The 22,958-nt window shown below is 41.1% G+C and overlaps 1 long non-coding RNA gene across 1 annotated transcript; it reads left to right on the top strand.

The window, feature by feature from the left end:
* Positions 1-321: 321 nt before the first annotated feature.
* Positions 322-7,089, top strand: LOC126980693 (uncharacterized). The gene is made up of 3 exons (XR_007733465.1): positions 322-714; positions 4,950-5,111; positions 6,594-7,089. It is a non-coding gene; the product is annotated as an uncharacterized LOC126980693 (long non-coding RNA).
* Positions 7,090-22,958: the final 15,869 nt, after the last annotated feature.

Raw genomic sequence — 22,958 nt, 5'->3', positions numbered from 1 at the left:
TAAATAATGAGGTGAATGTAGCTCATAACTGAGCCCTCGGGGGACGAGTTCCAAGGAAACAAACTAATCATGTTCCCCGAGACTTGGTGAAGGTAAGGTCGTGCGTGGCCTGCGTTCATTTCCGTCACACTGACCCTTGAGCTTGTGGCGGGAAATAACCCGTCACACATTACAGACGTCACACCGGCCCTGTGTCCCGCGGTTATGGGTCCTTATTCCTTACCCATCACACGTTCAAGGGCCAATGCGACGGAGATGAACACCGAGGCCTCGCGCAGCTATAGCGTATACCCCCAACTTCGCCTTACTTAAAGTTTCCAATCATTATCTACCATAATAATTGTTTAAGTTCCTCGAGATATCATATGAAAACTAGGTATTAGTATGTTGTCGGACAGACCAATACAAATAATGTATGTGTAATTTTAATGCTCTATAGTTATCTAGCTTGCCGGCTACCGCAGTAAAACATTTTTCCCGGCAGCAAGGCAAGGGGAGGTGTTGCAGGAAGCAGCCATCATTCCATCAGTAGACAGCGGATACTATAAATCGTATTTACAGAGTATAGTTGTTAAAACATTGATTATAACAAAGTCCGCCGTCATCCGCTCAGGATTTATATCGTTCCTCCTGATGAAGAACATTTCCTCCCCATCTGAGGCCTCACTCTCCATTACAAGTCACCGCCGCGCCGGGACCAGCAAGGATCATCAGGTGGGTGTCCCTGCTTGTTGGAAGAGCACTTCACCAACGATGCGGCCATCGACCAAGAATCTGCAGAAACAGAATGTGCATTTAAGAGGCCAAAAAATGATAAAGTTAATGATGGACAGCACAAAAATGGCCACACGCAGGTCTGCGACACTAGTGGTAATTAGCTTTTCACTAGCGATGGGCGATACTCGATTTTTTCAGTAACCGATTATTTCGATGACTTCTGTGGGCGGTAATCGATTACTTTTCAATTACTTTCACCTTAATATTGATTATACAGTGGTATATTCGTAGAGTGTAAAGTATAATGTCACGGTTTATCTCTCTCTCTCTCTCTCTCTCTCTCTCTCTCTCTCTCTCTCTCTCTCTCTCTCTCTCTCTCTCTCTCTCTCTCTCTCTCTCTCTCTCTCTCTCTCTGTTAACCAAACTTAAATAATAAAGAAAAATATCCGGGAAAATGAAAAAAAATATGGCTGAAAATTTAATTAACAAATCAAAATGGGAGTCACAAAGTCGCGACTTTTAATGGTTTTCAGTAATCGTTTGGTAATCGATTACTGGGAACATAATCAATTACTGAGAAATTTTATCTAATCAATGTGATCGATGCCACCACCTCTCACTCTCGGCCTTTTCGAACGTGTGTCTGCCGCTTGCGATGTCTTCTGTCGTGTCGCTGGTAAGTTTCATGCGAGGCGAGTTGAAAGTGAGATGAACCCAAACACTGAATTCAACTTACATCTATTTTAATTAACTAGTCAAAACCTCGTTTACGTACGTATATGCGTTAGGTCCCTGTAAATTTTGAAAGAATTAAATTTTCCATAATTTTGGGAATAGAATTCGAGTCAGCACATTAGAACCCTCTTGTCACATGTTATTTTGAAATGAACTGAAAAAGTTACCCAACCCGCTTGTAAAACCATCCAGTAGTTCACCCATTTCAAGCTGGCGAACCTGATGAATCTGACCCCTACCGAGCCCGTGCCCTGCCAGAACAAGTGTTCACTCACACAAACTCGCGTAAACCAACGGATGGTAAACTATCACCGTTTAAATAGTTACATAGAAGAATTGAGAAGGCAGCAGTAGGCAGGAAGTAGGAGTATAACTAGCGAACGGCCGGAGAGGCAATTCGGAGATACTAAATTCATACTTATGCATTCATCTCAAAATAACACGTAATCAACGGTTTTTGGTGTGCTGATTCGTTTTCTACTCACATGTATAAAAAAAATCACCTTCTGAAAGCTAAGAGGGACCTTCGGCGAATTGTAGCTGTATAATACTTTGTGTTTTATCAAGTCGCAGAGTTAGGTAAATAGTTTAATAGCTAGTCAAACAGCTAGTTAAGAGGTAGATGTGTAGATAGTTAAATAGTTAGTGGATCATACTTTTTTTAAGTATTTAGTCTTTTTTTTTGCTTTTATGTGTCGGTCTTGGTGTTCCGTTTTACTGTACTTTTTTAACGTTTTTTTTATATCCTTTTTTTGGTGTCTTATTTTTAACTTATCCCTTTTTTGCTGTTTTTTTTATATCCATTTTGTGCTCTCCGGTTGCTTGGCTGAGCCTCGTCGTTTTTATCCAGTTAAGGGAGGAGGTCAGCTTTGCCGGCCGATTATTCTTCCTGGAGAGTGATTTCAGTTCCTTGATTGACGTCTGTATCAACAGTCTGCTTGGGACACAGGATCCAAAACATGAACATTAATTTGGTCTCCGCTAAGTACAGTACGCCGTATCTAATATTTTTTCATTAAGGTAGTGTTTGAACTCCAATTTTTTCGTTATTAATCCATCCAAGTCAGCAAGTATCAGCTTAGTTCCGACCTTCTATTTTTATTTGTCCTCTTGCGCTCTTAACTCTCAAGTGCCTCTCAGCCCATTGCTAATTTTCACAAGGGGGATTTTCATATGCCTTACTTCCTGGTTAGCATTATTTTTCTTTCCTCTGATTTCCCGGCATATGACTGCAGATGTTGCGCCGACTAAACGAAACTTTCCAACTTTTTCCTCAGATTTGATTTATTTACCTGACGATATACGGTAGATTATTATCATCGTTGTTATTACTGATTATTATTGATTCTATTACTCGTAACAGTAGTAATTAACGTATTTGTTGTTAGCGATGGTAGTAGAAGGTCTTAGAGAGAGAGAGAGAGAGAGAGAGAGAGAGAGAGAGAGAGAGTGCAGAAGTGGGTATTATTGTTTAGTTTGAATGAATCCGTTTCGAATCATGAATGGGTCGCCGTTTTAATGTTTTGCCTCATAATGACTATTGCATGCCACCTCTTTTGATTATTTTTATAGGAGCAGCGAGTAGCGGGCTTTTTCTTTATTATTGTTTTCTTTTTTTGTGCCCTTGAGCTGTCTCCTTTGTTGTGAAAAAAAAAGGAAGGATTCGTCCCATGGTTCCGTTGCCAGTGTTCCGAGGCTTCACGAGTCGACTCACCTGCACCGTTGCCAGATTGTCGTACTCAGAGCCTCGTATTTACCGGTTTTTGAGCCATAGCCATTGCCCCAAAACACCAATAATGAACCATTTCAACGATAATTATATATGAAGGCAGTTATTGGGATCGAGGAGGCAGTTTTTGGGTCGGAAATCGGCAAACACAGGAGGCTGAGTACGACAGGTGAGTCACCTGCGCCTGAGGGGGCCGGCTGGTCAGTCTGTCTCAGCCCACCGCGCGTGCAAGTCCGTGTGTGATGGGAGCTTGAGGTGACTTTCGGCCATATTCCACTCGGGTTTGTAATAGTGATAGTCGTTAAATTAATAGCAGCAGTAGTGGCAGTATTAGTAGCACAGTGCTATAATTTCTGGGGGGACTAGGGGAACCATAGCTCTCCCCCCCAAAAGAAATTGCCAAAATTACGAGAGAGAGAGAGAGAGAGAGAGAGAGAGAGAGAGAGAGTGAGAGTGAGTAACAAAGGAAAGCAAGTGAACCTCAGTACCAGTGGGAATAGGTATTATCCGTAGTAGGCAAAACGACTTCATCCCAGGACACCACCAAGCAGCGCGCGCACACACACACACACTCTGAGTGGGTGAGGGGGCCCTATTCCGCAACTTAAGCGTGCGGCGAGTATTGTTACTTTATTAGGGAGTTAGTTTAAAAGATAATCGAAGTTATGGTTAATTAGATCGTTAGATGGTTAATTTTTAGAAGTTAGGAAGGTAGGTAGATAGTTAGTTTAATAGCTAGTCAAACAGATAGATAGGTGCAGTGGTTAGCACACTCGGCTCACAACCGAGAGAGCCCGGGTTCGATTCCCGGGCGGAGTGGAGTGTCCACCCAGCAGTGAATGGGTACCAGGTATTAATCGGAGGTTGTGTCCCGTCTCCTGGGATCTGTTCCCTTTTCCTATAATTCCTTCCCCTTCTGTCTCTCTCCGGCATATGACCACAGATGTTGCGCCAACTAAACCAAACTTTCCTCTCCATTCCATTCTCTTTCTCCCATTCCTTTCCTCTCCACTCCATCACTAAACTATTTTTCTACATAGTATGACCAACATTTGATATCGTTTGTCTTGCGTAAAATTTGAAACGTTCTTCGTAGCTCCACTTCGTAGCTCCAGGTTGAAGGCAGGACCGTATACGTACCTGTGTTACAGTCCATCGGCCGGGGGCCCTTCCCTAATAGTTCCGAGAGCCCCCAACTAAATGTTAAATGTTCGTGGGTCTTTTAAACGGGAAAATGCTCGATAAAACTATTTACATTCATCTACAGTATTGCTCATTCCAAAATAGCAATTTAATTTTTTTTTCAAATCTGCCATGGCATTTTGCTAAATTAAAGGAATGGGTAAAATATTCTTATTTTTTTCGAATAGTAGCTATTCACAAATAAATCTTGGTAAGTATGAATGAGTAACTGTGCTTAACTAGCATTATATCATCCTTCAATACATTATTGTCTTTTTCTTAAACTTGGCGAGGCAACGCACTAGCGCCCCCTGGCAGTTGTCCCCATTGATTGACTGACCGATTAATTACTTTACCTTACCGCTTACCTCTATGTGATCAAAGTTTCATGTGGCCTCTAATGTCTGACATCTTTATATATCTCTACTAATATGTTTATCCGTAATGAAATTACATCATGGTTTAGGCTATTCTTCAATCAAAAACAACAAAAATAACCCCGACCAAGCAGTGATGCCTCCAGGAAGAGGATGGGAGTCGGGGAAAAAATGATTTAATGGTAACTATAACTGATTACTTCTTTCAGATCAGAGGAGTAAACTAGTCATCCCAGAGTGGCTATCAGTTGGGTGCCTGGAAGCCTCCATGCAGACTTTCCCTGGTTAAAGGATGGAGCTGAGAAATAAAAGGCTGTTTCTGCTCCTTCAAAACTTCAGCTCTGGGAGACATCCTGACACACATGCAGGAGGTGGGACAGCTATTCATCCATCCATCAGTCCATAGCTCTGACATCCTGTCTCCTCTAGTAAGCCCTGAGGCAGTTCTTGCTCTAACCCTCGTCTTTGGAATGGTAACACAAGTCTTCCACCTCTATCCATAATGTGATTTTCCTGAAGCTTGTCAATCCACCTCTCTGGTGATCTCTCTAACACTTCAGTCTTCATACTTGAATTTCATATACCATTATAAATCCTCATTCTGCATTTTCACCTCTTCAATGAATTGCTCCTTACTCATTCATCCACAATAGACCCCACACTTGCTTTTACATCCAAACTACTTCTCTTGTATAGTTGGGCAAGCCTGAGGTACAAAGGTACCGAGTTACAATTCGAGTAGCCAACTGATTTTTTTTTTTTTTTTTTTTTTACGTATACGCCTATGGCGCCGGTAGGCTTTCTTGATGGGGCCAGATGGTCGGCCTCAGTCCGTCGTGGCGCAGGCAAGTGTTTATAGTGGCACCATCTTGCACTGGCTCATGCTGCCCCCCCCCCTGGGGCTCATCTTTTATCCTAGAATCTAGGGTCCGGGTTGATAGGTGGTCTTCTGGACAGCATGTGAGTAGTCTTAGGCCACTCGGCGGTGACTGAAAAATCCCAGCTTGTGGCACCGGGTGGGGCGCGAACCCGCGTCGTCCTGGTCGCGGCGCCGTCACGCTATCCACTCAGCCACCGCTTACCTTAATTATGGGGCTTCGTGGTGCAGTGGTTAGCACACTCGGCTCACAACCGAGAGAGCCCGGGTTCGATTCCCGGGCGGAGTGGAAAATATTGGGCGTCTTTTCCGATACCCTACGCCCCTGTCCACCCAGCAGTGAATGGGTACCAGGTATTAATCGGGGGTTGTGTCCCGTCTCCTGGGATCTGTTCCCTTCTCCTATAATTCCTTCCCCTCCTGTCTCTCTCCGGCATATGACCACAGATGTTGTGCCGACTAAACGAAACTTTCCAAACTTTTCCCCTAATTATTGTTACATGAAATTGGTACTATCTGTACATCTTTAAGCATAAATTGTCGGCACTCGGTACACTTTCTTCATCTGTTTTCACTCATTGTGTGATATAAAAAAAAAAAAAAGCTTTGAAGACTTGGGTAGTATTTCAAATTTGGCGTGTGTTGTTCGTAGAGTTTCATAGCATAGTGCGGGGGGGCTTTTACCTAAGAACGTAAGCAGTCAGCCAGTTGGCCCATACAAGACAGCTCCTGTAAGCCTAACCCCACTGTCCATGAGTTTATCCAACCTTTTCTTGAATGTATCTATGGTATTGGCAGCCACGACATGACTGCCAAGCCTTCCACTCATCCACGACGCTAATGCCAAACTAATTCTTGCCTTTTTAATCTGAATTTATCTAACTTAAAACAGTTGCTATGTATTCTACCTGGCTCTTTTGCAACCAAACCCTATTAACATCCCTTTATTAAAGCCCTTTTTCACACCCCCACCCAGGTTCTTGACACTGGCCTTTAGTATCAAGAAAAACTGGGCCCACCATCGTCTTTCTGAGAAAATTCAGCATTACATAAGCATGAGTCTGCAACAGTAATGTAAAAAATACATATGAAAATGAGGGCTAAATAAACTCAGACATTTTCTTATGCTTATTTTCCCTCAACTCCTTAGTACTCAACTATTTTTCATCGTAGGATTTTCAGGCATGTATACACAACCTACACAGTTCCCTGATTATATTGGTATAGAATACATTTCAATGTAAAAATATCTAGAGGGTCAAAATTGCTTCGGAACATAGTCTGTGTCACGAAAGAGTTCATTTGCCTCGGGATTTGTTTACCAGCCTCAGAGCCCATACCCGATGCTCCTACACAGCAGCAGTAGGGAGCTATTCCAGTTTGTCCTGCCTAGATATGTGTATTAAACTTCTATAGGCTGTTTTTTTCTGAGTTTCCTGTGTGTCAGCAATATATTCTGTGGTTATAATGATAGTCTTTTATATATTATATAAATTGCTAGAATTACTGAATATCTTCAAGCAAATGAATATCTTCAAGCAAATAATGATGCAAGGTAATTCAGCATAAAGGTATAGTTCATGTTCCAAGGCAATTTTGATCCTCTGTATATTTTGGAATTGGGATGCATTCTATACCAACATAATACAAAGTGTGTAGATCCAGGAAACATTCTCAAGGAACTGATACCCTGAAAAATAGGTGAGCATTAAGGAGTTGAAGGGGAATAAGTGTGAATAAAAGGTTATGTGCTACTTTATTTAACCTTCTTTATTGTATACTTTTCTTGACATTATGGTTCCCAATTTATGCTAATATGATGCAGAATTTTCTCAGGAATAAGACAGTGGCTTAAGTTTTTTCTTGATATTGCTGACCAAGTTGCTGTGACGACACTTGCTGGGCCACCTCACGCACACTTGATAACTCTGTGGTGTTGTTTCTGCATCTGGGCGGCGGCTTCCTTTGTAACGCTCCTTGATAACTCTGTGGTGTTGTTTCTGCATCTGGGCGGCGGCTTCCTTTGTAACGCTCATCTGTCCACACTTGACCGCGCCTCAGGCAAGACCAACTATAGTGATACCAAATTGTCAAGTCCGCTTGGGCGTTGGCTCCCATGGGTCCATTTCTCCACTCTGCTCTGCCACACAGTCCCAGTACCTATTTTTTCCTCTCAGGTAACACAATATGTTACCTATAGCTTATATATAAGAGGAAGAGAGGTGTTGGGACTGTGTGGCAGAGCAGAGGGGAGAAAATGACCCAACGTCAGACCGGCCTCGACATGTTTGGATTATAGTAAGTATGATAGAAAAATGTTAAGTAAACTTCTTCAGTATTGATTCTTTATATTTATATTCACGTACTGATTACCCAGTACTACTTTTTTGCACCATTACCAGTAGTGACGGTACAGCTGCCATTTTCTGCTTGTATCTATCTAGCTATATCTCTGATGCCCTGTTCTCTCATGGGAACTTTCCTCATAGGGGTGGCAACATCAGAAGCTAACCCAACATTTCCTGTTCTAGCACACTTGATCCCTTGCCTACCCATCGACTTTATTTATATTTAAATTTATCTATTTCACCGGTGGTCTCCCCTTGACATACCCTCCTTCAGTCCTGTTCTCAGATACTCCCTGCACAGATTCATTCTCATCACGTGTCCGAGCCATATGAACCAATCCACACCCAACGCCACCCACACACAGGCTTTCACTGCTTTCTCCTTCCCATCCTGACACATCACATGCACCTCATTTCATCTGTAAACTTGTGATTGCTGCAAGACATTCATTACACCCTTCTTTGCCCACACAGAACTGTCTCTGTCCTTTAACTCAATTGCTCCCTCCATCTTTTCTCTCTAACTGTGTATGGCTCAACAAGCTTAATAGAATATCACATTCATCCCATAAAATTCATCCCATAAAATATTTTATGAAGCATCCATGCACTTTCTATGAAGAACACTGAATCATCTGGAAAAAAAGACCGGCCACGAAAGAATGCTCTGTACCTTTAACGTTCAGCCGATGATTCAACGCTCCTACTGTGCTTTTATTTATCTGCTCTGTACCTTTAACGTTCAGCCGATGATTCAACGCTCCTACTGTGCTTTTATTTATCTCATAGAACCATTAAACAGCCATAGTGACATCACACCAAAACTCACCCACCTCCATACATAATGACCGGATCTTTCAAGTAAATTGTGGTCTTTCTGTACAACGTAATTATTTTCAGTGCAAAAATTTAAGGTCCATATCCCCTCCATTTCCTAAATCCCTAATCAGTTATAACCATTTTAGTGTTTTCAGCACATGCTAAGTATGCTTGTTTTCCCTGAAGCTGTTTACAAGCATGCCTACGGTCTATCCCTTCGCACAGAGGGATATGAATGGAGTCAATTGTTTAGGCATCCCACCTCACCAACTCTCATATCCCTACAGGTTAGGAAACTTCCATATTTCAGCCATCAATGACTATTTCCCCACTGAGCTCTTACCAACAAACACTGGCCACTCACTCTCTAAGTATTATTTCAGCTTCCCTATATAGAATTCTATACATATCATGCACCTTAACTTGTAGCAAGCTACATTTTCCCTGCCATATGAAATTCTCATCTTCACAAACATTTCGATAACCTGCAACACCCACTGATTATATAAAGGCTATATATAATATTGCATGCATTGGTCTAGGTAATCCACCTCTTCATACTGTTCCATATCCTGATTCTTGTAGATCAGATCTTGACTTGGCAGAGCAAAGGCCTGGAAACGAGTGACCAAGAGGACTAGAGAGACTTGAGCAGCAGGAATGATACAAGCCATAAATCTAGGAACTAAAGGTGTGTAAACACGTCAGACTTCAAGAAGGATGAGAAGATACAGCTTTAAATCATAACAGCTTTAAATCATATCAGGAATGTGAAAAAATCTATATTAACAGGAAGAAACTTTGTCCCTAGACAACTAGCAGGAACTGTATGTAATAGGGCCTACGCTTTGAATTTCACCATTTATAATACAGATTTTGGTTGGAAATTTATTCAGCACAAGTAGGGTGATGTGGGGGATACAATACACAAACAACAGCAGACCTGCTGGTCCTGACAAGGCTGTTTGTGACAAGCTACACTAATCAAAAGGTGGAAGATGAAGGACAAAGGCGAAAAGGGTATACCGAGATTTTTTTTTTTTAGAGCAACAGCGGACATGACTTTAAACAAGATGACTGCTCTTGTTTACCTTGGCACTGCGCTTGTGAATAGGAGGGAAGATTGTCGTGCTTCGCAACCTTTTTTTTAGGCATATTAGTGCTGTCATATTGAATGGGGCGTGATCCTGTCAAGTATTGAATATGAATAATAGGCATATTAACGTGATGACTATATACTCTGCTTTTATCCAACGTGGTTGCTGCAATATTGGTTGGAAGGTAACTCTTGTACGAGGGGCCTCACAGTATATACAAATAAGATGAAACAAGCTGCATAATAGTTTAGTTTACTTAATAGGAAGAGAGTTAAGCATCAGGCATATAATAGTGAGCAAAAATTAGTTACATGGTTGAAATAGTAGGAGAAATCAAATATTTTATGAATGCAATTGAAATCTGTAGTATTGTACGTGTGCTGTGAAGTTTGTAGACTTTGCAACATAGCTAAGTCATCCCCTGCCCTCATTTAACATGAAATGAGGCAGTGTTAGAAAATAGTTAGAACTAGGTATATTTTTGCACTGTTTGGATAATAGAACAATATAAGATGCAAGTTTGTTTTATTCAACACTGCAAAATTGTTTTATTCAACACTGCAAAATCTCATTTATGTAAGTTTGATTTCATATTGCAGGGGTGAAAAAGACATGTAATAGGGGTGGCCAAGATAAGGCAGTCCTCTCAAAAAATCATTTATTATAATTTGAAATGAATTTTGGGGGGTGAAAATAGCATGTACGAATCACCCCTATAGCATACAAGGGCGATTCGTACAAAACGAAAGTTTTTGTCGAAAGGCCCAAAAAAACGTACTTTGTCGCCTCATGCAAAATCGAGCTGTGTGTCATATAGCCCAGTCCCCCTCTAGATTTTTCAATAGTACTGTATAACCCTGTTGAGGTATAATTGATACCTAAACAAGCCTCCGGAGACAAAGTCGACATCCCACGGAAAAAAAAATTATTAAAAAAAAAAAAAAGAAAGAAAATTAGGGAGTCTCTTGACTTAACTTCAGCTGCTTAGTACCAACATAAAAATTAGCACACAAGTCTAACAGTAAAGTTTCAATATGTAATTCAGTATTATCGCAGGCCCCACAGCCGGAGTAAGAAGTGGCAGCAGCAGATGTCCCCATGGATAGTGTATCTGCATCTGGAAAGAATTAACAGGCAGGAAACAACTATTCTCTAAAGATTCTTAAAGACCTTTTTGTATAGCTACCATGATATTCACTTATATTTACCGATACATAACTATCAAAACGTAGTTATCTATCATATGACTTGCATGTGCTTGCTAGCAGAATATGTAGCCGATTTTCTGTAAAATAATTATTAAAGTTACAAACAGAAGTTTTTGTTTACAACGTCACTGGTAATTATATATCAGACTCTGCCCTCTGCAGTGTAAAGTATGACAACTGTAAGAAGAGTAATTTGAAACCCCATATCAACTTGCCTATTAATAGTAAACTAATTAGTCAGTGCTGCCTGCATATTTATTGTTAGAATGGAAATTTTGAATAAAAAAGAATTAAAACTTAGAATGAAAAAAATAAAATATTAGTGGAAAGTCAAAACAGATTTTACCAACTAAAAGTAACAACTAAAAGTAGCAATATATGAACAACAAGAAACTTTCAAAAAATAAAATCCGACGAAACTGCATACTGATTGGAAAGTATTAGAATAGTAGTCTATTCTGTCCATGCACTGAACAGTTTTGATAAATTTCAACTAGATGGAATATCACTTAGTGCTTAGAAATGGAGAAACTAAGACCTAATTCTCTTTAAGGGGAGCAAATTATACACCCAAGCAGCATAAATTATAAAGTAAAGTTGGAAGTGCTGCAATGAACACTAGAAATGGTAAGCAAAAAATTTTAACACTGAAGGCTGGTTGGAAAAAATATACAAAGAAGTGAGAAAAAAGTAAGAAATGCCATCAGTAACAAGATTAAAGGAATGCAAGTGGCAAATAATACAGATTATGAAAATATATAGTCCTAAGAGAGCAGCCATAGCAGTTATAAATGAAAATTCTAGTAAAATTATGACAACCTTCAATAGTTACACCCTAGTGTCGAACAAGTAATCGCTCTAAATAACACTGAAACAATAAATTTATACTTTGAAGCGTCAGTATATCCGATTTGATAAATTCCAATGTGAACGGCCAAGAAAACAAACTGGGTATTACATACAAGAATACGGAGATTACCGTTTAAAAGTTATGAAAGTGGAAGCACAATCACTGATCAGAAAAAAGGAGATTGTAACACACATGCTTAATTTTCTCCTTTAACGCACGGTACAGTTGAACAATAGGGCCTGACTAAGCCATTCAACTATCATAACTTCATAGCACTACAGCTACGTATATTCATTCCGAGGACACTAAACCACAGATCTAACTCGAATTAAAGAAACTGACGCAACTAGAGCTGATCAGAAGGACACTACCAGTTTGCCGATCAGCAAGGAAGTTAACTATAATTATAACCAGCGTTACGCCTATACGATATATATCAGTGATTCATACAACAATTAAAGAGGGATTAGCTTTCCCCATAAAGACTGAATACCACATTTACATTGGATAAATAAAATAAATGTACTAGTTACTGTAACCACATGTATCCTTAGTTGTATAATCACACTGTACTGCCTGGGGGTTGGGATGGCATGCTCCTCCCTTCTCCTTTGTTGTTTACTTGCAACGATAAACAATCAATCAATCTGCAAATGCAGTGAGTGACGCACTTCTCAAATTTTAAGGACTCACCTTCATCCCGCTAAAGACAGGTATTTAAATATTCATTACACTAGCCAGCAAAATCAGTTACAAGTGACACTTCCAACGTTCGTTTTCGCCATTAAGTATATCAATTGCACTAACTAAGACTGAGAAAATACACGATAGAGTTACCTTGATCGAAGTTCAGACGGGCGGGGTCAGCGGCAGCAGTATTTCAACAGCGGCCACCGGAGATACCGCAGCAGCCCCACACGTCTTCTCGGTCTTCAGGAGGATAATGGAGAGCACTCGCCCACACAGCCAGACGTCACCTTCCTTCTTATTCTCAGCCAATCGCCATCTTTCAACCCCCACCAGATAGCCAATCGCCTCTCTCCACACACCTCCCTCCCTACTTCCTCTATTAATCCACAACCACCGCCAAAACGATTGTTCAAGTATTCACCTGCTAAACTACATGAATCGACACTGTTCGAATCTCTCTCTCTCTCTCTCTCTCTCTCTCTCTCTCTCTCTCTCTCTCTCTCTCTCTCTCTCTCTCTCTCTCTCTCTCTCTCTCTCTCTCTCTCTCTCTCTCTCTCTCTCTCTTTTAGGCTAACATTATTTTGATACTTTTACCTACTCAATTTAAACACACACACACACACACACACACACACACACACACACAGCAGGCTACATAAAAAGGAATGAGACATTTTAGATAAAAATATGTTTATTTGATTTTCACACACCAATGGTTGCATGGACAGGAACTGATTCATTAAGGTAGTACGAGTGAAAAACTTGGCAGCCATGTTATGCATTATCATCAGTCACCAATTGTGTCCTGCAGCCAGAGCCAGCTGTTAAACTGGTCTGCTCTAAAGCTGAAAATGCTATTTCTGGAAGAGCAGTGTGAGACATGAATACGTGTGAGCTCCTCCGACCAAGGTCTATAAGACCTCTTCCATTTAGCGTAACCCGTTTCTGGGTCGTGATCTGTAGAGTCCCTTGATAGATAGAGTCCCGACAGCCTAAGATTTGGACGCCATTATTGGCCCTGTTTTCGCCGCGAGAGCGTGTGCTAGTGTTTGAAAAGCGCGGCGAAAACACAGGGCCAATAATGGCGTCCAAATCTTAGGTTGTCGGGACTCTATGAGGGACTCAACAGATCACGACCCAGAAACGGGTTACGCTAAATGGAAGAGGCTATTTCGTATCACTCCTGAGCGGAGTTCGACCCACAGAGAAGTCAGTGTTTCAGACACCATGCTTCAGCTCGGTGGGCAGACCTATGGATGTACATTACTGATTTTGTGTGGAATGATTACTGTTTTCAATACACTTTTGTATGGAACCAATTAAAACGGGGCTTTGCCACTAAAAGGAAGACGCACATTTTGCAGATCTTCCTTAATTATCACATCAATAAACGTTAGTTTAATCATACTTGTTCTCAGCTACGATTCTGCGGGCCCGGGTTCGAATCCCGGCCCTTGCAGTCGCCATGAAGCTTGCCCAGCTCTTTTATCTTCCCTTTCAGACTGGTCGATAAATGAGTACCTGGGAAAACCTTGGAAAGGTAAACTGTGGAAAGCTGGATATGTCACACTGGCCCTGTGTCCCGGGGTAATGAGGCATGTTCCAGAGTTGCCAACTAGCGGGTATAAGGTCACAGGGCCCACGAAGCTTGACCTATTCTTTCAATTATCGTAAATTACCTGTGTTTCTCTGGGGCTCGTAAGAATCACACTTCAATACGATAAGTGACACTATTGTTAATGAAAATGTAGCTGATCATTTTCGTTGTTTTATTTATTGGTAAACGAGAAAATATAAATGCTGTCCGGCAGCCTCTCCTCATCCAAAATCGTTCTTGCATGAAAGCCCTGCGAAATCAAGCAAAAATGAGATTAAAAAAAAGTACCATTTATATTACATTATATGCTGAGTACCTGCTTTGGGTGCATCGGTGTCGCCCTAGGTAATGTTTTTTTATAAACTTCGCCGAAGGCGACACTGATACACCCGCGGCAGGCACTCAGCAAATATTGTAATGTAAATATAATTTTTTAGAGCCCATTTCTGCTTGATTTCGCAGGGCTTTCATGCAAGAACGATTTTTGATGAGGATAAGCTTCGGCACGGCATTTATTTTCTCTCGTTTTCAAATAAATATAACGAGAATGATCAGCTACATTTTGATTAACAAAAATGTCACTTATTGTATTAGAGTGTAAATGTTACTAGTCCCAGAGAAACAGAGATAATCTACGATAATTGAAAGAATAGTTCAAGCTTCGTGGGCCTGTGACCCTATCGCTGGTGACACCTGCTAAGAATGAATATACCTCATTAGTTCTTTTCCACCACAGGCTCAAGGGCCAATGCGACGGATATCGGCACCGCGGCCATGCGTAGCTATAGTGTATGCCCAACTTTACTTTTACCTTATGAAAAGTACGTAGTACATAGGGTAAAAAAAATTCGGTGCACAGAGGTCCGCTGCCTAACGTAAAATTAATATCCAGTCGCTGTGGCTGGTTCGTATAAGGTTCGAGCCACCCGTTCATTGTTTCACAACTCGACCCATGCCATAGCCGTTATATCCTGCCAGGAAGCTAACCTAGTCGTCGTCAATTAATATATTCATGCCAGTTACGATGAAAACCTCACAGACGACACATGGGGCCTATCGTATCGTAGATTGGTACACACCAAAACACAGCACCACGGTATCGGCGGCAAGCAGACACTGGCGGTTCAGCGTCAGGGCCTTCAGGCACGATACGAGCCGATTGCCCACACTGCACCACCACAGAGGACAAGTTAATTGTTTAGTGATATAGTGTGGTTACTACTGTAATACAGTTACCATATGTGAGTGATGCATGCAGAATTCACTTAGACAAGGTGTATGCATAGAGTTAAGTCACGTGTTACCCATCAACCATACCTAATAATTAAGTGATTGTGTTTTGACGTTTTTATTACTAAGTCATACGTAACCGCTCTAAGGCTGCTACATTTAAAGCTGGTCTCAGCATCCGCAGTGACCTGAGTTTACAGTGAGACAAAACCATTCATTACATGCATCACAGCAGTTGTAAAGGTCGCAGGCCAGCCACAAAGCCGTGCTTGGTGACCGAAACACGGAGCACCGGGTGGAGTGTGCGCTCGAGTATGTTTAGGGAACGTGTCGTTATTTGTAACGAAAAGACTTTCAATTCTGATGACCCATCACCAACACAATGTTTGGCAGACGCCTTACACTTCGTCTCTCTCTCTCTCTCTCTCTCTCTCTCTCTCTCGTCGCTATGTGAACACAGGGCCGTAATTTCTGGGGGTGGGAGGTAAGGGGGCTATAGCCTCCCAATCTTTTCTACATGGCCAAAAATAAACCCCCTAAAAGAGCTTTTTTTTTTTCTTCAAGTTCCCCCTCCCTGCGCATGCGCGCTTCGCTCGTCCAACTCCCCCCCCCCATCCCCCCCTCAAACTCATGAACCTATGATGTCCTCTAGCTTCCACACAAAATCTGCCAAAATTACGGGCGTGAAATGCCTATATATCCTACAGGGTGTTCGTGAACGTCACCGTCAAATTCTGAGGATCACTTATAGTTAAAAATGAATTAATATTATTCAATATCCATATCGGTAAAATTGCACAGATAGAGATATAGACGTTCAACAAGAATTGCAGCGTAACAGATCGAGTTGCCATTACAGCTCTAAATTCCCAAGATATTACTTAACCACTGCAATATGTACATAAACAACAGTGGTATCAGGATTGTTTATTTACATGTTATGATTGATTTCAGGCATGTATGGAAAGATACGTTGTCATTAAGATGTGATTAGCAGTAACGAAACACTTTTCTAATCAAACGTAGCAGGAGACAATGTTAAGCATTTGTAACACTGTTCACAATCTGTAATATTGAAGGCGAAGCCTGTGCCAGGTATCCGAACACTGAGGCTGTGTTGCGAAACATGATTTGACAGCTTTAGGTTCGTTCAGTGTTACTCATTCAATACGATCGACTAAAATTCAAAGCACCGAAACATGGTCAACCACTCAGACACGAACTAACGTTAATAGGAATATGCAACATGCTAGCCGAGATTACGCTCGAGTTTTCTTCAGGTAAGACTTGTCGGGTATGACGTGTGTGTGTGTGTAGTAAAGTTTGCTAGAGCCTCCGTGATCGCGCATAATGTCAGTTTGCTGTGTACCTACTTTATAATGATAAAGCATAGAAGCCAGATGCTTATTCTGCCGTAGTTCACTAATGCCCGATATTGAAATTTAAACGAAACACTGTCCTTTTACAACTGCACAATCTGTTCGCTGCATAAATGCTGAAGATATGATCCTTCTCTGTGTGACCTTACTGATCGTATTATCACGGTTCTCCATGCAGGTTAACACGATGCATCAGTATTCGTATGCGGAGATGGCGGATATGCAGCTGACGTATGGGGCTGCGAACGGAAACGGTAGGGAAGCAGCCCGTCTTTACGCAGAAAAATTTCCCCAGCGACGTCATCTACATTACAGTACATTCCCTTCAGTAGACAGACGGTTGAGGGAGACAGGAACCTTTAGGAAACATCTAGCAGACACAGGACGACCACGCTTTGTTCGCACTCCCCAGCTTTAGGAGACAATCCTGAGGCAACTGCAGAAAATCCTCAAGCAAGCACTTGGTGTGGCAAGTGATGTAAGGGTCAGTAACAATACAGTATGGAGTGTACTTCACGAACAGCTCCTTTACCCGTACCACTTTAAAAAAGTTCAACATTTAATACCAGAGGACTTTCAAAGGCATTCCAACTTCTGCCAGTGGTTTATTGACCAAACAGCACTTGATCTAGATCAGTGGTTCTCAAACTGGGGGTAATTACCCCCATGGGGGTAATGAAGCCGTTTCTGAGGGGTAATGAGGTATTTCTAAAATTAAAAATACTTTAGAGTAAAATTCAGTAAATTGATAAATAATAATAAAGTAGAAGTGCAGTTTTTTTTAACAAAACTGCATACCCAATCCTGCGAATGCATATAATTTTTTTGGGGGGGGCGTAAACCCCCTTTAAAATATTCGTATTCTAATGAAATTTCGCCCATATGTTCCCTCCGGTTAGTAAAGCATTATGTAAGAAATTTCATTAGAATACGATAATTTTTTCCCTTTCTCAATTTTTGGGGGGGTCAATTCCCCACTCCGTAAACCCCCTTTAATATTGAGGTATCAAAAAACTTTATAGCCCACGACACTCACATACCCCAAATTGACAAAATGTGTGAAGTTTCATTGATATCCATCAAGAACTCTAGGAGGAGATGCATGACAAAAAGAAAATATTTTATTTTTTTGTCAAACATGTATCTCTCAACTTTTCATTTATTAAGGAAGTTACATTTTTTACAACTTAGTTATAAAATATATTAAAATCTATTAAAAACTAGGATTCCATTATTTTTTCTGATTAATGTAGCAATAAAATTTATTATATTTATCTTAATCACCAAAAAAAAGGTTTCATTCCAATTAGCTATAAATTTAAAGTAAAAACGCTTTAATTTTATCTCTTATCAAAGGAAATAATGCCTAAATTTCTTATTCTGTATTAAATACTGATTTTCTAATAAAAAAATGCATTAAAATGAGTAAATAATTAAATATTATATTTTCCTTTCCTATAATTTCATGTAAAATAATTGTAAATGAACAGGAATGGGGGCTAGGGGTAATTGTCCTCTACCTCTGCGCTGTCAGGGGTAACAATGTCAGAAAGTTTGAGAACCACTGATCTAGATTCTTCAAGCATGATGCTGTTCTCAGATGAGGCATCATTTACAAGAACAGGAATGTTTGATAACCAAAACATGCATGCTTGGGATGAGGAGAATCCCCATGTCTTATGGTGACGAGGGTACCAGCATTGCTTTTCCATAAATGTATGCTGCAGCATAATAAGTGATTTCACTGTAGGTCCACATGTATTTCGTGGTCGTCTTACAGGCCCTGGGTACCGTGAATTTTTAGAACAAGAATTATCATTATTACTAGAGGATGTACCTTTAGCAAAGCGCAGAGGCATGTGGTGCATACACGATGGTGCACCTACACACTCCAGCATGACTGTGCGGGAATACCTCGACGCCAAGTTTCCTGGCAGGTGGATAGGAAGCGGCGGTCCCATTCCCTGGCCAGCACGATCACTTGATTTAAAACCCATAGATTTCTACCTGTGGGGCCATCTAAAATCAGTGTGTTATGCCGGACGTGTTACTTGGGTTCCGTGTCGCCGTCAGGAGAGTTTAATATTCTTCCTTAGTAGTACACTTCACTCTGACTCTTCACTTACCACTAGCTTACTATGACTGGGGCTCCACTCTCTCGCCCTCTTCTCCTATATATATCCAGAACAGTACAGTCTAGAATGTTACAGTATATTTTAGATCATACAAGAACATGTAGCAAAAATATATGCGAGTTGGCAACACTTCCCGCCTGGCGTCTGGCCGCGCCCCACGGGGCGCGGACGGCTGGCCTTGCTCCCCGCCCCCCTGCTCGCTTCTCCCGGAGCCTTCTAGAGGCCTATGGTCGCCGGGGGAAGCTTCCAGCACAACAAGTGGTTTATGAAACGGCCATTGACACTGAGGAGGAACTACTTCTACGAATTCAGGCTGCTTGTCATCATATATGTACTACACCTCATGTATTTGAGCAATTGCAGCAGTCTTGTTTTATCAATGTCAGTTATGTATTGAAGTTGGAGGGAGAAATGTGGAACACTTGCTGTAATGTACAGCATGTATTTACTGTAGGCTGTTTAGTTAATTTACACGAGCCTGTGTTTGCATGGTTTCATTTCCCTGGTTTCAATAAATATATTACTTCTTGTTAACCACACATTTTCTCAGTGAAACACTCTTGAGATAGTTTGGGGTACTGAGTGCTATTTGTTAACCCGTGGGCTTCGACTATGGGAAAGCCGAGAAGTGGCCGAGAAACGACAAAATTACACTGCATTTTGAAACTAAGAAAATAGCATGGAACGTACATCAGAGTACTCCTCTCATAACCATAAAGCCGTTAAAAATATTTACTTTTACTCAAACTCCATTATTTTTGGGTGGTGTTTGTTACAAAATAAATAGTCTCGTGACACGTGGCATCTAGCCAAGTCGCTTGTTGTCTACTATAGAGAATTTGACAAGTGATTACTGTATGGGTAGCTAATTCAGTATGCCATGACCTTACAGCACCACCTATGACAAAAAAACCCACCTCAAGATCACTCATCCACCACCATGACCAAAGGCATTCATGGTGGGTTGCGCTATGCCACCACCGGCTACAATTAGCTCGAATTAGGTGTTTTATGGCGAGCCCTTTTTAGGGTTCACCGTACCACAGCCACGACTCGTGAAAGCCCTGAAAAGGGTCTGCCGACGTTCTTGGGTTAATAGATTTGGTTACAGAATGCTATTTGTTAGTAATCATAATAAATTTATTTTTCTACCGTAATGAAAGTTATGCTGATGGTAAGAGCTCCTGCAGTATAATCATAACCAATAAGTAAATGCTTCAAATGTTTCAGGGTTAATATGAAAATGGCAGTATATCATCAGTTAGTCGTTGACGTGATGGCCACAATATGAACAGTACTTTCATGACTCGACCCTAACTATGGACAGTACATGCATATAAAGCAACTGGATGAGGGTGAAAGGAAGAGAGGATGAGGCACGAGGCATCAGTGTTCGGATTGGTGGCCCCAAGCTTGGACGTGGAATGTACTTAGGATAGAGAATAATATTAGTTTACTTTTAACTCTACAAGTGATTCTCATAATTTGACGGTGACTACTACAAGGCACATGACTGAGGAGGCACTCTATTGCTAAAGGGAAATTCTGGGTGTCAAGAGACAGCAAGCAAAGCAAACCTTGATCGACAATTTCTTCAAACAAGTCATTGCTTCAGCTCCATCATCTACAGAAAACCCTTGCTTTTATGGACTTCTATATAATGTATTTCCACTTCAACAAATTTTTGGGGACGGTTTGGTATATGTGAGGATTTACCAAACAAATTCATATAAGGAACTGTTGTGAGTGCAGGGATCGGTTTGGTTTTGGACCGCCTGAACATCTGCACACACATTCACACGCATGCATGTTTTTAGCAAAGTTTGGATCTCTCAGCTATAACGGATTTTTTGGATGTAACATCATCCCCTTCCCCCCAACTGGTTCATTAAAGAAAAGGTTTACTGTACACTTGAGTCACCAATGCCATTAACATCATGTGATGGCACCCCTGCTCATAGCTGGGCGTTATCGCGATAAGTTATCGCGATACTTTATCGCTGATAACAAAATCGGGTTATCGGCCATCCGCTACTTATTTAAATATATATCGGTATCTTCGTTACTTTTGTAACCAAACTGGCGATAATCGCTACTTTTTTCCGACTCAGAAAAAAAACGTTGTCTCCTCCCTACACGTGGCCCGGGCGCCCGGTGTTGTATGAAAAAACTTCGGGGTATGAAATATCTTCGGTGAAGATATTTCATACTTTGATCATCACCATTAAAACACTAGGTTATTTTTTTTTTAATGTAAGACTCAAAAATCAATATATCAAAAAGAAAAATCAATCAACTTTGCCCCCCAAAATTATTATTCACTGCCTCAAATTTGATATTCCATATTCGTTTGTGAGCATGCCATGGTATTGAAGGCACCCGGTGTTGTGTTATTTTGTGTCCCATCGTCAAATGTTGGCGCTTTTGTTTACAAATACTGGTCTCTCGTGAACTACGCATGTTCAGACCAGTAAGTGAAGCCCTGTAGAGTCTCACAAAGCTTTTTAACACATTAAGACATACAGTACCACCATCCTCGCTGTTTCTAAAACGACACTCTGTACATATAAATACAACTCGCACAGAGTGTTGTTCTAGAAACAGCGGGGATGGTGGAAGTGGTACTGTATGTCTGATTCAGCCTTCCAGCAACTCTTAATTACGGTTAAAAAGCTTTGTGAGACTGTACAGGTCTACGCTTGCTGGTCTGAGCATGCACAGTTCACGAGAGACCAGTGTTTGTAAACAAAAGCGCCAACATTTGACGGTGAGGACGCCAAATAACACAACACGGTTCAGGCGTTTCTAGTATTACCGTCCATAGGTACGTGTCAACTTGTGGTTTTCAGGTTTTGCAAGTTTTCTAAAATACAAGTAATGAAAATTTGAATTCATCTATGTTTTTTTATTGGAAATAATATTCTATCATTTTCGCCTATAGGACTTATCGCTATCGGAATTGTGGATTAATATCGGGTATCGGTTATCGGTTATCGCCTATATTTGTGTTTCCAGTAAACGAATATCGGTTATCGCCGATAAGGTTTTCCATTATCAGTTATCGGTTATCGGGAATAAGGTTTTCTGTTATCGTGCCCAGCTATGCCCCTGCCATCATCCCATCAGCATCCTGAACCATCATGTCACCTATGTTCCAGGCTGTCACACCTTCAATGTTGTACCCTATCACCCAAGTCTCTCCCCAGGCTGGCCAAGGAAACCCTGATTCACCTCCCCTTCCCCTGTTTGATAGCTTCTTTGACTTTCATGATTCTGATGAACTCACAGATGTAACTGCAGTAGAGTCTCGTATTTGGTGTGTTCGGATTTGGCAAATTCGCATTTGGCGACTTCAATGAATCACTACCCTAATTCTCATTTGGTGATCATTTTCTCCCATTTGGCAATTATTTTTCCCTCTCCAGAAGACACCAAGTTGTATTTGGCTAACAGTCTTGCATAAGATGTGTTTACCCCTAGGAAGTGCTTGCTAACTGTTATTGTTAAGAGGTTATCGATGTTATGCATTTACAATCCTAATTTTCAGCGGCTCGGCTGCCATACTGATGACGGCAAACCAGCTGATGAAACAGTTGTGAGTGAGTCTGCCACGTGATAACTTGTGTGCCACCTCTCACTCCTGCCTGAGTAGCCCACTACTGTCTACTGAGTGTGATATGGCCTCAAAGGCCTGAGGTATGAAACACATGGTGATGACCTATACCAAAAATTTACATCCAAAACTATGATTTCTGCATAACACATAATGCAGATTAATGGCAAAGAAATCAAAACTCACCAGAAATAAGCTTCATCCTCACAATATGTAGAAATATGGGGGTTACACTTTATTCACTGTTATATGATTGGTTCAGAGCTGAAGGGGGTGGACTAGAGAACTAAGTGAGGAGACATTCAAGACACACAACGTTCTGTCTATATTTCAGTGAAACTTGTCTCCCCCTGTCTGCAGATCATGCCAGATGAT

This window comes from Eriocheir sinensis, chromosome 45 (assembly GCF_024679095.1).
Source record: "Eriocheir sinensis breed Jianghai 21 chromosome 45, ASM2467909v1, whole genome shotgun sequence".
In the NCBI taxonomy this organism is placed as follows: domain Eukaryota; kingdom Metazoa; phylum Arthropoda; class Malacostraca; order Decapoda; family Varunidae; genus Eriocheir; species Eriocheir sinensis.
This window is presented reverse-complemented; position numbering and strand designations above follow the sequence as displayed.